This window comes from Lutra lutra, chromosome 5 (genome assembly GCF_902655055.1).
Source record: "Lutra lutra chromosome 5, mLutLut1.2, whole genome shotgun sequence".
NCBI lineage: Eukaryota > Metazoa > Chordata > Mammalia > Carnivora > Mustelidae > Lutra > Lutra lutra.
In genome coordinates, this window is record NC_062282.1 from 45,265,804 (window position 1) to 45,282,302 (window position 16,499).

At 39.2% G+C, this 16,499-nt stretch overlaps 1 long non-coding RNA gene across 2 annotated transcripts in view; it reads right to left on the reverse strand.

The window, feature by feature from the left end:
* The window catches only part of LOC125100743 (uncharacterized), a 229,100-nt gene that overhangs the window by 194,396 nt on the left and 18,205 nt on the right, over positions 1 to 16,499 (reverse strand). The window contains exon 3 of one of the 2 annotated variants that reach the window (XR_007127642.1): positions 9,131 to 9,248. The exons of the other annotated variant lie outside the window; for it this stretch is intronic. This is a non-coding gene — a long non-coding RNA (uncharacterized LOC125100743). The remainder of the gene's footprint in view (positions 1 to 9,130; positions 9,249 to 16,499) is intronic. 2 annotated transcript variants of the gene reach the window in all.

Consider the following 16,499-nt stretch of genomic DNA (forward strand, 5'->3'; position numbering starts at 1 on the left):
GTTTTTTAATTATCATAACAAAAAGTTCAAAGGGAATGTGCACATTCTTCCAATGGCCAGCCAGTCTTCTTAATCAGTCAGCCCTAGGAATTCCTAATCTCAATAATAGAATTCCCATGTTTGTTCAAGGTTTGGCCATCCCACGCATACAAATGATATGATACTGATTTCCAACTCTTTTAGAGTAGCTTATACCTGGTCCAAGAGGCCAGATAAAGAACAGACAGCATTCCATATTCTGTTACCTCCATATTTCTCTCTCTTTGGTCTATAGACAGGTACACAAACTTGAGTCTAGCTTAGAAGTTAAGAGCAAAACATGGAGTTTTGATATTACTGTATAAGACTGAAAGGGATGCCTGCATGATATAAAATGAGGAGAATAAAAGGCCTGTATGACTAGATATACCTCTCATGTAAATGAACAGTAATGTTTAAAACTGTCATCAGAAAAAAAAAAAAAACTGTCATTGGTAGGAAGGACTAACAATGTTATATTTGGGTAGATTTTTTACCAGGTAAGTTGCCATTAATTACAGTATGGTTAGTACACTTATGTCAAATAAGAGGATAGTCTCAGAGAGGAGGCAGGGTGGTGGAAGTGTAGGGGACCTAGTTTCATCTGGGCACTTGAATTTAGCTGGATAACTATCAAATCATTCTGGACACACATGAATTCAGCCTGAGATGTAAGAAAATATATATTTGAAAAAAAAATATCTGGTATCTGGAACTCTACAAGTAGAAAGGCAACTGTTTTTTTGCAAGGTAATATGTTCAAAGACATGGATCTATGAGGAGAGATCAGAAGGTTAATGGAAGGAGAAGGGAGCCTCTATAAACCTGCCACAGGAAAATGATATAGCCCCTGAGCACAAAACTGGAACCCTTAGAAATCTGCTCCCGTGAGAGATATCCCTGTCTAAAAGGGGCTCAGGGAATGAAAAGGGCAGAATTCTAGGTAGGTCACTGTGGTCTCAGGATCCCAGGAGTCACAGAAAGAATAGGAGTGCCTGAACAGATAGAGTGCCCGAGCAGTAGAGCAGGGAAACGTCATAGTCAGCCAGCCCAGGAGGGGATCTCAGCTCGGGTTGCCATAAACTGTAAGCCAGGCCAGTTGGGTGACTGCTCTTCCCCTGAGCACCCTGAAAGGAACAATCACACTGACTGTTGGCCATCCCTGAAAGGGGTGGAATGGGCATGCCCACGACCAGATAACCACTCTCAGGGCAGCGGCTCTGGAAAAGACAGTGGGGTGACACTCAGCCGGCCCCCAGGAGAGGCAGAGTGGGTATGTGAACATACCCTGCCAAAAAAGTCCAATAAACACTCTGCCAAGGATGACATTCCAGCCCGACCTCTGGGCCGCCACCCGGTCCTGAGAGAGTGGCACCTCTGTGCAGGATGGGGCGTTGCCGTGCCTTCTGCTTTCCAGCCAACGACCACGGGACGAGGAGGGGTTCCCAGGTCCCCCAATAAGAACAAACCCCAATAAGTGTTTATTGGACTTTTCTTTATCATCTTTCAGGTCTTGTAGAAATTTGCCTGATGCATCCCCTCGATGTGGTGAAAACCAGGTATCTTTTGTAAAAAAGAGCAATCAGTTGACTCTTTGGCGATAAGAATGGCTTTACTGCATTTCTACCAAGAGTAGATGAGACCCTGTTCTGAGCCAAGTTCCACTCTGGGGACCTGCATTCCACAAACCTAAATACTGCACGGAGCTCCCTGGATATTCTGCATCCTACCTCTTGTTCTGTCCCTGCTGCAGAGTGCTGCTGACAGCTGTTGGACAGCCGAGGCAATTCACCTCCAGAGTTGCATAATTTGGAAAGTGCTTTGGGATCCATTTGGTTGAAAGGTTGTTAATTATGATGATTTATGACACTGGAAACGAATCTGGGCCTTGACAGTATGGAGAATATACTTAATGCCTAATTCTTTTGCTTCTCCCACTGGAAAGTCCCTAGGTACAAGAAAAAAATTTCTAATCTTGTTGTGCCTTGTGAATAGGGTCCACAGTTGTGTAAAACAGAATATTATTGACCTTCTGAGGTAAGGTGAGAACTTGAAAGGGGGAAATCTGAGGGTTGTTGGATAATATTTAGCAATGCCTTATGATTATCTCATTTCATGGCGTTTTTATCTACCTGGTCTTCTCTACCTGGTCACCCAGGTTCAACACCTGACTCTTCCCTCTCCCTCGCTGCACATATCCATTGGTCATCATACCCTTTTGTGTCACCTTGGAAATGTCTCTGAACTCTGTTCCCATGTCCCCACTGCCCTCGCCCCAGTTCAGCCTTTGTCACCAATTCCCAAGGGCCTGCCTTCCATTCTTGGTTGCTATTCAAACCTAACCTTCATTTACTGCTCCCAGCATTATCTTCCTGAAACAATAAATGAAAGAAAGCAAAAAAAAAAAAAAAAAAAACAATCTCCACCCCAAGGACCAATCTCCACCCCAGGACACAAAAAGGGAAAAAGGGTAGTGATGCAAGTCCCTCAGACTCTGCCCAGGAAGATTGCTATGGGCTTGCACTGCAAGAGTCTGTGGAGTTTGACACACACAAAGGTAAAGATTGTCTGTCCTGGAGGGTTTGCTGAAGAGGGGGGACTTTGACCTTTTAGCTCTGGGGCTGGAGATCTGCATGGCGTTTTTATTCTGACTCTCTAAAGAGGTGTGGAAAGTCTTTAGGAACAAAAGCCACACAGAGAAGCAGCTTACACTGACCCCAGCACCCTGGTAAGGGGCGGTGCAACTCTGCCCAGGAAAAGATACCTGAGAAGCCTCTCCCCTAGAAGACAAACATGAAGAACAGGTGCAAACTAGGTTACAGACCCCACAAAACTGTAAAACTCCAGCACCAGGGGAAAATAGTATATAGAGCTCCATGATTTTTTTTTCTCATGATTCATTTATCTTTCAGTCTAAAATTTTCCATTTCTTTTTTTTCTTTTTTTCCCATTTCAACTAGTTTCTTATTTTAGCAACTCTATGTTTTTAAGTCACTTTTTAACTTTTATTTTTTACAACTATATTTTATAGATATATACTAAATTTTTGGCCTTTTTTCACTCTATGCAATTTTATATCTATAAGTTATGCTTTCTTTGCAATTTTGGGATGTAGTGTCTTCTACCACACAGACCAAAATTCAACCAGGAAAAAGTGTATTACCCTGCTTTGTCCATCCTGTGAGATACAGTCTCTCTTCACCCTCATTTTTTTTTTCTCTTTTTCTTTTTTGTTCTGTTTTGCTTTGTTTTTGTTTTCTTTTCTGTTTTGGTTTCTGACCACTTCTGATTTGTCTAGTGTGCATTTTGCTTGTGTGATGGTTGATATTTTGGACTCTGCTCACTCCATCACCCAATCTTCTCTGGGAAAAATGACTAGAAGGAGTAATTCACAACAAAAGAAAGGACCAGAGGTAATGTTCTCTGCCACAGATCTAATCGATATGGATGCCAGAGATGGAATTCAGGATAGCAATTATAAAGTTAATAGCTGGGCTTGAAAAAAAGAGTAAAAGACACTAGAGAAACTCTAAGTGCAGAAATGTGATCTAATCAGGCCAACCTTAAAAATGCTATAACTGAGATGCAGTCTAAATTGGATGCTCTAACAGCTAGGGTGAATGAGACAGAAGAGAGAGTAAGCAGGCTAATAGAAAGGGAGAAAGTTGAGGAAAAGGGGGAAAAACAACTAATAGCTCATGAAGAAAGACTTTAAGAAATTAATGATGGCCTGAAACAAACCAGTGTCAGAATTATTGGTGTGCCTCAGGGGAAAGAGAGAGAGAGAGAGGGTCAGAAGGTATATTTGAGCTGAGAACTTCTCTAATCTGGGGAAGTAAACAAGCATTCATGTCCAAAAGGCAGAGAATACCCCTCCCAAAGTCAATAAAAATCAATCAACACCCCAACATATAATAATGAAGCTTGTAACTTTTAGAGAAAAAGAGAATCCTGAGAGCAGCTTGAGACAGGGGGTTCCTTAACTACAGAAGGAGGAGTATCAGATTAACATCAGACCTATCCACAGAAACCTGGCAGGCCAGAAAGAGCTGGAATGATATATTCAGGGTATTAAATAAGAAGAACACGCAGCCAAGAATACTTTATCCAGCAAGGCTGCCATTCAGAATGGAGGGGAGATAAAGAGCTTCCAGGGCAGACAGAAACTGAAAGAATATATGACCACTAAGCCAGCTCTGCAAGAAATATTACAGAGGATCCTGTAAGCAAAGAGAGAGCCCAAGAATAACTTAGACCAGAAAAGAACAGAGACAATCTACAGAAATAGGGACTTTACAGGAAATAACAATGGTACTAAATTCATATCTTTTAATAGTTACTCTGAATGTAAATGGGTTAAATGCTCCAATCAAAAAACATGGGGTATCAGATTGGATGAAAAAGCAAGACCCATCCACATACTGTCTACAAGAGACTCATTTTACTTTATTTATTTTTTTAATTTTCCCCCTCTCCCCCTGTCCCTCGCCCTGCCCGTACACACTCTCTCTTTCTCTCTCTCAAATAAATAAATACGAACATTATTTTTAAAAAAGAAAGGAAAAGAAAAGAAAAGCCCCTAGAGAGAAGAGAGAGGGTGAAAGGAATGTGGGTGGGTCTTTGTTTTGGGTGGCCAAAGCCCCCAGAAGCAGACCCTGACCCAAAAATTGGAGGGCAAGAAGTTTATTTGGCAAGTGGTCCCAAGAAGACCCTGTTTAGAGTGGAGATGTGAGGTAGGAAGGCTGGAGCCAGAGCAGGGTGTGCTAACGAGCAGATTTCAGCAGTGAGCCAAGAGACTCATTTTAGAAGTAAAGATACCTCCAGGCTGAAAATGAGGGGGTCAAAAAATATTTACTATAGTAAAGGACCTCGAAAGAAAGCTGGGGTAGCAATCCTCATATCAAACAAATTAGATTTCAAACTAAGACGTAAGACGTAAGACGTAAGAGATGTAGAGGGACACTGCAGCATACTTAAAGGGTGAATCCAACAAGAAGATCTAATGATTGTAAATATTTTTCATTATATGGCCTTTATTATATCAAGATATGTTCCTTCTAAACCTACTTTGTTGAGGATTTATATCATGAATGGATTTCTGTACACCAATAATGAAGCAGCAGAAAGAGAAATTAAGTAACCATTGACTCGGCCAATCTCTCTGTCTAGAACATCACTCTCTCAAATCTTTACAAAATGAGTTCAAACGCATCATTTTTTTCTTTTTTCTGTATTATTTATAGCAGTTATACTACTCTACTATTTAATCAATTTATTTTACTATGTCTTTATTTTATATTTCTTGTTGTAATTTAAACTCTATGAAAGCTAGGAATTCATAATGGTCTACTGAATCCCCAATGTCTAGATAGAATGATGTCTGGTCCATAGTGGGAATTCAATGCAAACTTAAAGGAAGGAAGAGAAGGAAGAAGGAAGTGAAGCAAGATTGAAGAAGGAAAAGAAGGAAGATTGAAGAAGGAAGGAAAGAAGAAAGGGAGGAAAGAAAAGAGGAAGGGAGGGAGGGAGGAAGGGAAGAAGGAAAAGTAGAAATTACATGTTAAAAATATCTTTAGAACTAGCTATATGCCTGATTATATAAGAACAATAACTGTATGATATCAAATTTATAATCATAAAGGTACACCCACCCTTCAAAAACAGAAGAGAATAGAGAATTGAGCTATTTATCTTTTATAGAACAGAACATTAGTTGTCTTTTAACAAGGTATTTTCCAGATTAATTTGTCATTCAGAGGTAAAGTCCAATTAATCAAGTTCCTACTAATGAGACTTGAATTTTCACTGTAAGAATAAAATTAAAAATTATTATAAACAGTTATGGAAAATCAAACTATAGAGGGCTACCTCTTTGCCTTCCAATAAATAAACAAATATATACTATGCACATTCCCTACCTACCACTCGGGGGATCTGGTATGTCAGACATCGGCAAATTTCAGGTAAGGGTATTACCAGTTTCTCTTTACTAAATGGTGCCTGATTTAGTCTTGAAGTGGAAACCTCCCTCAAAAGAAAGGCCAGGGATTAGTATCAGTAAAAGAAGAAGAAGAAGAAAAAAAAAAAGGAGACAGATTTGACGTTTTCATAAAGAAAATGTGGGAAGTACTTGTTCTCCCATTAAAAATGGTATTTTAGTGGCTTGCTCCTCTGAGGAAGAATGTTCTGTACCTTGTCTGTATCTTCTCAGGTTGAGGCAAAAGCACTGATTTTTAGCTGCAGGTATAAATAATTGTATGACATCCTCTGTAATCTGTATGGCTGCTATGCTCCTACTCAGCAAATAGTCCTTATTTTAATAAGCCATAGTGACCATACTAAGGAGGAAAAAAGAAAGCTTTGATTGTTCAGAATATCATAATTTTATTGTGTCTCTATAAAGGGTTTTGCCATCAATTATCCAAATCCTGTGTCCACTTGAATTCCTTAGTTGCCTAGTATTTCTTTTCCCTGAATGAGAAACATGTGTGGTTACTTTCATTTCTGCTCATGCCATACACATTTTGAAATGCAGCACTACACAAGGGGTGGGGACTTATGCTTATCTTTCTTGTCCTAGTCGGTACCCAGTACCCATTTATTTTAAATGAGCACAGTCCTCGGTACTGACTAGGACAAGATAGGAAACTTGACCCCCAATTGAGGGCCATTAACCTCTGCTGACTCCCCTTACCTATCGAACCTTCTATCACTCCTTCCCCAACACACCCTCTGACCCAAACCATCACATGTCAAAAGACAGTAAGGAGTTTTGTTTAATAATGTTTCAGCGTCATACAGACCTGGGTTATTCTAGTATCACAATTCATTAACTGTAGGATCTTAAACAAGTTACTTAATCCTTTTTGGTTCTTCACAGGTAAAACAAGGACAGTATCAGTTCCTCCTCAAGAGATCATTATGAAGATACATTCTGTATTATAGTCCAATGATACATACCAAGCATAATGTGTTTTTAGTTCTCAATGCATTTGAGTACTATGAAGATAAATTTGTCCCATACATCATATCTTTATCCACGGCCTGAAGTGAGAGTCCTCTCCATTGACTTCTATTCACCATCCAATTCAAACTTGACTTATGTCTCAAGACCCTCATTGGCATTTCCATCCCATGAAGAATTCTAGCAGCTATTTCAATGTATACTGATTAGTGCCATTTTCAAACTACAGTGGAACTCATACTACATAATTTAAAACCTTATTACGTATTAATATATTTTCCATTTGCTGTGTCTATGCAAGGTTTCAAACCTCCTAACAGCATACAAATTCCATGATGATATGGAGATAATATATTGTTGTGGACAATAATAGATGTTGAATAGATGTCAATAGATTGAAGTCACCCACATGTGTGAGGAAAGTCAACTTCTAATTATAGCTAAGTAGCCACAGGAGCACCCTATGCAGGAGCAGCTGGAAGGATAAGATCAACTTATTCCTTTAGATCTTTTCATGCACATGGATGCCAATCTGCATGAAATATAAATGAATTCTCAGCAAGAGTGAGTTCGTCTAGGAGGCTGACATTTTCTCCTGTGTTTGACGAGAGTGAGAGTTCCAGGAACTCAGGGTGAATAAATGGCCACTGCCATACCCCTTCACAGGAGGTTCTGGCTGTGAGCTAGGATCTCACCTGGCTTTGAACTCAGCATGAACCCAATTCTCAGATCTATTGTTGAAATCCTGACTTTGAAATTAACCATTTATTCTATGAACTTGACTTTACTAAGTCACAGAATAGACTTAAGTGAAATGGAAATCTTAACCATATAACCATCTAAGCCATGAGGTTGAGTTAGAAAATGTGGCTTCTTTTGGTACCTACAACAAGAGGCTTGCTAATCTGTGCCAAACTCACTTATAATAAGTGTTCAATAAATGTTTAATGAACTAGATTCTTCATCTCTATATCCGGTGGTTTTGGATAAACCATTCTAGCTTTAGTTTTCCTATCTATAATTAGTCTCTCTAGTTTTAGTTTTCCTATCTATAATATGAAAAGTTGAATCATCACAAAGAGGTTTCAAACTAAGTGCTAGCATTTCATAGAGGTGTCCTAAGGCCCACTCTGGGAATTGGAGACTGGTCAGGAAATACTAAGTAACCAGAGCTCTGAACCTGCCATTCTCAATTCAGTAAGAACATCATCCTTTTGTTATTATTGCTGTTGCTGTTCCATAGTTTTGTTCTCTGCTTAAGGTTTCATCTGAATAAAGGAGTCAGCTTCCTAAAGTAAACAAAAACTTTCAAATCACTGAACTAGACAATCTTTAAGGTCTTTCCAACCATTTTACGTGATCTATGATTTTCATTATGGATAAACAAGAGGAAATGAGGAGAAAAAAAAACACTTCAAGAGGGATTTAGGTTATATTCAGCAAAGAGTTTACCTGTAAAGTATTAGGGTTTTTGATGGAATAAGGAAATTAGGCAATTCCTCTCCCTAAATAATTTAAAATTTGGCCAAAAGCTATCATTGTAAATAGACATTCTGGGGGGAGCATGATCAATTTCACTTAACCAATGAACATTAATACCACACTGAGTATAATCCTGTATTGGACAAGTTAGAGGAAATAACGTGACTCAGATATGGTTTCTGTCCTCAGGATGTTCACAATCCAATATGGGACCTGACGCACCTAAAATAATTAACTGGAATAAAATTAGGAAATTATAAATGTCATACAAGATAGATGGGGGAGTACAGCAGAGTGTAAAGGTATATCCAAGCAGGAAAAATTGATTTCGATGAGAAATATCAGAAGATACTTCACTGAGAAAGTAGCTTTTGCAAAACAGGAGAAACTTGGAAACACGGATGCAGAGGAAAGGTCATTCAGGTTGAGAAAAATACAATAAACTAATGACCTACGGAGAGAAATAGCTCTATCCAGTACACAGCAAGAAGATATTTTGTTGGAGAAATCCATTCTCATTTCTGCTCCACATCAAATATTTCTAGTTCTTTGTCTGGGCAACAGGTATAAGTGCCCTTCCCAGGCTTCTTAGAGGTAGCCATGTCACTTTCCTCAACCACAGAGATTTGAGTAAAAACTGGGTTTGCTATGTTTTATTTTTCCTACCTTGGCAGTAGTGGAGTGCAGAGTTGGTGCCTTCTTCAGACCAGTTCCCTGCCAATTATGCAGAGCCAAGGACCTCAGCCAATGCTTAAGAGACATAAACCATTGTTGCTTTAAGGCACTAAAATTTAGAAGTTTTTTGTTATCACAGTGCAGTAGAAAGAGTTCTAAGATGGCCTCCAGGAATCCTTGCTGCTGGTATCCACACATTTGTATAATCCCTCTCTTGCACAGTGACCCACTTCTAACCAATGGAATAAGGCAAAAGCAATGGATAAAATCACTCCTATCATTACATCATGTGATGTTAAGACTCCATCTTTAACAGATTCTCCCTCTGGCTTTTTTTTTTTTTTTAATAAAATAAAATTTTATTTTTTGACAGAGAGGTCACAAGTAGGCAGAGAGGCAGGCAGAGAGAGAAGAGGGGAAGCAGGCTCCCCACTGAGCTACCCAGACGCCCCTCCCTCTGGCTTTTAAGAAGAAATCTCCCATGGTATAAGAAGTCCAGGTGGCAAGGAATTGTGGGCCCATTTAGGAGCTAAGAGTGACCGCTAGCTGACAGCTGCAGGAAAGACAGGAACTCCTTTCCCTACAACTGCAAGGAATTGGATTCTTCCAATATCCATCCAAGCCTGGAAGATGCCCCAAAGCTCCAGGAAAGGTAGCAGTCCAGCCTGTATCTAGACTGTAGCTTGTGATTCCTTGAGCAGAGGATCCAGTTAAAGCTATGTCCAGTTTCCTGACCTACAGAAACTGTGAGATAATAAATACATATCTCTTTCAGCTGTTATGTTTGTGGTAATTTGTTAAACATCAGTAGAAAACTAAGGCACAGAACATAAACTAGCCTCTCATGATTCATACAAAAATGATGGGAATTAAGTCTAGACAAATATTTGAGATCTCTTCTCCAGAAGTCCTTAAATGCTTAGCTAGTGAGTCTGATCTTTTCTGTGGACACCAAGAGCCTTTGAAGGTGTCTGAACAGAAGGACAGCTTGGTTAGAACAGCGCATTCAGAGAAGTGATTTGCAAGCATATGGATGGAAAGATAAAATGTGAACAAAGATGGCCATTTATAAATTTTTTAGATATCGAGGAATCAAGTAAATATAGAATATTAGGTTCTCTTATCATATTATTCACATGTAGAAAGTAATCTGTTCAAAGGAATAATTTGGCATTATTCTTTATATCAAATATGATGGTGTTTCTACCTGTAATTCTCCTTTAGCATGATTAAAATACCTCAAGTCAGCCCCTGGAGTTAAAATGACAAATGTACCCAGTTGCACGCCTCCATCTTGTCACCAGGGGACTGTTCCATTTGTTAATAGGCATTGCTTTTTGCCAGAATCTCATTTTCAGCCCAGAGTAAATTGCCTTTCATCTACACCAAAATTTGAAGCATGTACAAAAGTGGTTTATGTTTTATTTACCGCTTGTTCTGGCAGGGAGATGGGTTTAGGAGAGCTTAGATTCACTTTCTCAAGGCATGTGGGCTGCAATATGAAACTGTACTTCAGTCTTTTATTTTCCGTGCTATAATGCTCATGGGGACAAAGCTATTTGGCTTATGGGAATCCCAATATAACAAGTACTTCCAGATATGTATCCAAACCCTCACACAAGATTTTTTTTTTTTTGGCTGGTGAAATTCCCAATTCCCTTTCAAAGAAGTATAACCTGGTTGATCTTGAGTTTCCCAGACTTCAAAGGTCACTCTTCCCTTTAAAATAATAGCATGGGCATTATTTGTTTTTCTCCAGTACACTGTTCATTCTTCCTCCTTTGTATTTCTGCTGAAAAGACACCCACAGCCACACTCCTAGTCTATACGGTTTGGGTGGGACATTATGATTAACTTGAGGGTGACTCAGGTCTAAGCTGAAAAGTTATCATCTTCCTGAGGCCAACTTAAAGTGGGCTAAACAGAGGGAAACTCAGGCCCTTTGAAGAAACTACTAAAAAAGGAGTTCCTTCTTCTCACCCTACTTGAATAAGGATGTGAACCCAGAACTGTTGCTGCCATCTTGCCACTATACAGATCTGCAAAACTGGTTAAGAGAGGGAGGATGGAAGTTCTCCAGGTCCTTATGACAGTGTTTGAGCCTTTAACACCAGCACAACCCAAAGTCAGTTGTACCCCTATGTTTAGTGGTTCTTATTTATCTGAGCCAGTAAGCGCTTTTTTGTCTAATTAACTGCTAGTTGAGTTTTCTTATACTTGCAACTAAGCCATTACCCCATAGATTTCCAGAAGTCTATTTTTCTACCAACATCTTTCTTCTCACATCTCAAATGATTTCTGCCAATATCTGAGGAATACACACTGGGCATTTGTCCCTTCTGCCAATGAACTTTGGTTTTGCCCACAGTTGTTTCAGAATTGTATGTATCAGCTCTTGGCCTTTCAGATACATGTCTACTCCCAGTTGCTCCTGCTATCCCATAATGCTTTCCTCTAAATGTGCACACATCATGTCCCATTAATCTCCAAAGAGAAAAATCCAGGCAATAAGCTATCGCAGTAGTTGATGGTGTTATCTCCCAAGCTCTGACATAGAATAGTCAATTCACAGACGACACACAGACAGTATACTAGGGTAAGACAGACTGAAGACTATTATTTTGTACTCTACTTCATTGATTAAAATCACAAGATTACTACCAGATACCTTGTGCTCTATCAGCAGAAACTGAAGATTTTTTTTTAAAGCAACAATAAAAAAAATAAATAAATAACCTCATTAATTGGTACTTCACCAAGTAGTTAGGTACTTCACCAATTGGTTAGGGAACTAACCAGTCATACATAAAAAGTTGGTAAGGTACATAAATCAACTGCTATCATCCATCCATCTATCTATCTATCTATCTATCTATCATCTATGTGCATGTGTCAATAATGAGAAGAGATCCTGGAGAAAGACTGTTAGATGCTTACCCAAAAATCCCTCCCACCCCTTCCTTGCTGACAGAAACACTCTACATACACAAACACATGTGCACATACACACACACGTATACACACACACACACAGTAGACAATGCCAAGTCCTTAAATTCTTAGCTTCCTCTACTGGAAGCAAATTTTACCTGGCTAATCTAGTCAATGGAGGCTGAGGAGAGCTGAGAGTTCTGAGAAATATTCTCTCTCTTCTCTTAAAAAAAGAGGCTGCCTGAAGAGAAACCATCCCTTTTCTGCCAACGGAATCTATTGTGAGACTATGAAGCCTAGAGCTGCAGCATCCAGCTCGCAGTCCTGGCATGACTGAGCTAACGAGGAAAGTCACCATCTAACAGAGGCAAAGAGGAGAGGAGAGTTTGGTCCTAATAACACTGATGACTCAACAGGATTGGTATGGGACTACTCTGGTTCTGTACTTTTTATGTGAAATAGGAAACGTCTCTGTTGTTTAAACCATGTGTATTTACTCTATTCACCATGGCTTAAAAGTACCTTGGCTCATGGAAATGTAAAAGACCAACCAGAGATATTGAGAGACCAATCTGAAATGAAAAAGAAAAAAATGTGTTTAGAGAATGCGTTTATCTACAAAATTAGGCCAACTATGGAAGTGTATACGTATATGGCAAATAGATTTAATGCAGAGTGCTATGAAGAAAGAAACTGGGAGTGTTCATAAAGAATACTAGATTTGGAGGGAGATTATCTGTAATTAGGCTCTATTCTTTCCAGTTACAGTGGGGTATTTTGCAAGACACATAACCACTTTGGGATCCTGTATTTAACTTTTAAAACAGAGAGAATAACACAAACATTATCTCCTTTTTTTTTTTTTTTTGGTGTTTTTGGTGATGGTTCTGGTGATGTTGTGTATATGGGTATTTATCAGGCACCAGATAAAAATACAAGTGAGGCTTGAATGCAGAGCTTGAACTCACAACCCTGAGATCAAGATCTGAACTGAGATCAGGAATCAGACACTCAATAGAAAAGCCACCCAGGTGCCCCCAAAATATTTTTAAATGTGAATCTCAAATACATGTGACAGTTGATGAGGAGGCAGGGGCCATTGCCTTCATCATAATCTCCTCCTCACCACCACGTGTTAGTTATTGGTACTCCAACCAGATCCCCTTACCTGGCCTACATATCCATTTTCTAATGCTGAGAGCATTGGCTACTAATAGCTCACAGCTGTCCCCTTCTCTGGAGCTTTGCCCTTAGCTGACAGGACTTCACAGAAATTCATGCTCCTTCTGCAGGTGGCCTATAGCCACTGACTGCCTGATAAGGAAGGTCCAAAGAGTGGCTTTACTCTGTAATACAGTTCACCCTCCAGAGCTCCCCATGGGAGCCAGTGAAGCTAAACCCCAGGTGAAAACCACATCTTGGCTTGACTTCTTCCCTTTTTCTCCCCTGCTTCCTTCACTCCATTATAGGTTCCTGCTGGAAGCATAGCCTCTGTGTATCACATGCACAAGAATCCCCATTTCAGGATCTGGTTTTAGGAAAATTTCCCTAAGACACTTCTCAAATACACCCAGAGATGGCATTCAGAAAGTAGGCAGGAAAGGGGTGGGGAACAAATATCTTCAAGTCACAGAGGAAAGCTTAGATGGTCCCTAAAATTGATAGAACCAAACACTAATGTATAACTCTATCATTTTAAAGTTAGAAAAAGGAGCAACAGAAGAAATCAATATGATTATCAAACACTGGGAGGAAACAAGAGGGTAGGAAGAAAGAATAATGGAACAAATCTTCAACTCTTACCTAATGGTAAGAGGGAATAAAGAGATATTGCCTACTCTTGATGAATCAAGAAATGGTGGACATGCATATTACTTAGATATTTGGGTACCCTCAGAAAAAAAGAAAAACAGAAATAGTAAAGAGAGGTTTCCTCCAAAAAAATGTGTTAAGAAACAGAAAAGGGGAAGCAGGGGTCTGTAGCTTCTTATCATTAACTCTTATATACAATTTGGCATTTTGCCTTATACATGTATCTATATGTCCAAACACACATACATACACACACATGCACACACAAACAAAACAGCAATTTTTTCCTGAAATTGACTGTAATATATCCCCTAATCAATATACATAATAATATTAGCTAAGATTTTGAGCTAAAAGCTTTACACAGCCTGATTTAATCCTCAGAGACACCCTGCAGGTTAGTTACTATTGTTATCCCCATATTAAAGGCTGAAGACTGAGGCTCATGGAGGTTAAGTAACTTTCCCAAGGTCATGAAGCTAGCATTTCAGGCTAGAAATGAGGTTCAAAACTGAAAATCCACATCCTTAACTTCTGGGAAACACTACTTCCTGGACCATTTACAATGTCTAAGCCTGTTCTGGGGAAAGGCCTACCCTGAAACTACCACCACTTGGACTCTACCCAATGATTTTATCTAGAATGGTGGTGTTCATTTCTTCAGGTGTAATAATGAAAAAAGAATGAGTTTTAAAACAGCTCATGCACACCCAAATGTCAGTATGCAAATACTTTACTGTGTTTGAATTCATACAGTATGACTATTCTAGTTGATGAATTGAGTAACTTGTAACTTTCTATTAGTCACTGAACTCCTGGCTTTTCAGATGTGTTACACAGCTTTGGTTAGCTTGCTTATAGACTATTAAGTGGTTCCATGCAAGCATCAAATAATACTCTTAAAAATTTTTAATCATCATCTATTGATAATACTAGACATACATCATGTGAATTTTTCCAATTAGTTGCCTGTGTGTACATTTAAAAAAGAAAATTGTATTCCTAATTAAGTCCTACTAAAAGGTTCCTTTTTTTTGCTTTAGTAAGAACTACGAGTACCCCCCAAATAACTCTGGTCTTTCATTTTGTACATTCATTTTCATTTTTCTCTAGCTGAGATGCCATAAAAACCACTCAGCTCAACATTAGAAATTGAAAATGATGTTGGAGCATGATAATGGCTAAGAATAAGAAGAGAATATCCTGGAATCATAGTCATTCTTGCAAACAAACCAAAAAAAAAAAAAAAAAGATAATTTACTGCTCTGCAAAGGCCCACAGCTGGCTTAGTTGATGCATTTTTTACTTTTCTCAAAAAAATAAAAAAATATGAAGAACTGAACATTCTGAATGTCTGAGCATCTTCCAGCCCTTCTCTGGGAAAATTTGGACATGGTCTTCTTCGCCACTTAAGGAAGAACAGCCCCAACTGTGAGTTTTCATGAGGTAAACAAGCAGAGTGCATTCTGCATACTCAACTTCAGGACTTACCCACCCCAGTTAAGCATTCTGAGAGCACCCAAAAGCCCCTGATGATCTGGTTCTCTCTTCCAGCCTGACTTCACCTCCTACTTCTCTTCTTTTGCTCACTGGGCTCTAGTCACACACTCTTTCTTTCCATCAAACGCCAAGCTATCTACTGCTTTTGCTATTGCTTTCCTCCAGCTTGGAGGGCTGGGTTCTTCGCATATTCTGGGTACATCTTAAGTGTCAACTCCTCAGAGAGACTTCCCAGGACTCCTCTGAGGTATCCAGGCTCCTCTCACACACATACTCTCTATCTCATTCCTCTTTTTTATTTTCTTCCCAAACTTTCAAAAAATATGTTCTTAAAGTCTAGAGATTACCTTTATTTATTTGGCCCAGATAATATATTCTTGGGTCAGGACATAGACTCTGGATGGACAGTCAGAGACCTGGTTTCCCAGTAAATGTCTGCAGTGCAGGAAGGTTTCACTTATAAATTGGGGGACTTGGATTATGAGACCCAAAACTATCCATCACCACACAGTTCACTGTTTATTCTGATATGATTTTACTAGTCCCCATCTTCATCAACACAGATAAAGTATTCCAGGAAATTCTGCCCAAAAAGATAAAAGTTGCAAATAACTCAATTGTGTTTCTAATAAGTTTCTGAAAGATCCATCAATTCTTCAATAGGAAATATTTGGTGACTGTTTGTTCTCCACAACTTTTAATCCCTGGCCTCAAAATCCTGCCATCTTAGGTTCACCAATTCTAAACTACTGTATCATGATCCTCATCCAATCCGATCAAGACCTCCCTGTTCCCTTCAAGGACCCTTCTTAAACAAGACTTCAAGGTCTCCACAAATACCTTGACTGCTCTTGGCCTCTGAGATATAATCAAGACTCTCTAGGTAGGCAGTGTTTTCTCTTACCACAGTTATTGATAATCTCAGTTTTGACTGATCAACAGGTTGTTCTGAAGGTATTTGGGAAAGTCTGCACTGGGCTGTATAGTTTACATTAAATCTTTCCCATCCTTAGCATTTCTATAAATTGAAGAGGTTGGACTAGGTAATTATTCAAAGACCTTCCAGCTTTGATATTCTTTAAGAGCGTTTTGGAAGATAATCCCTTTCCCTCTTTGC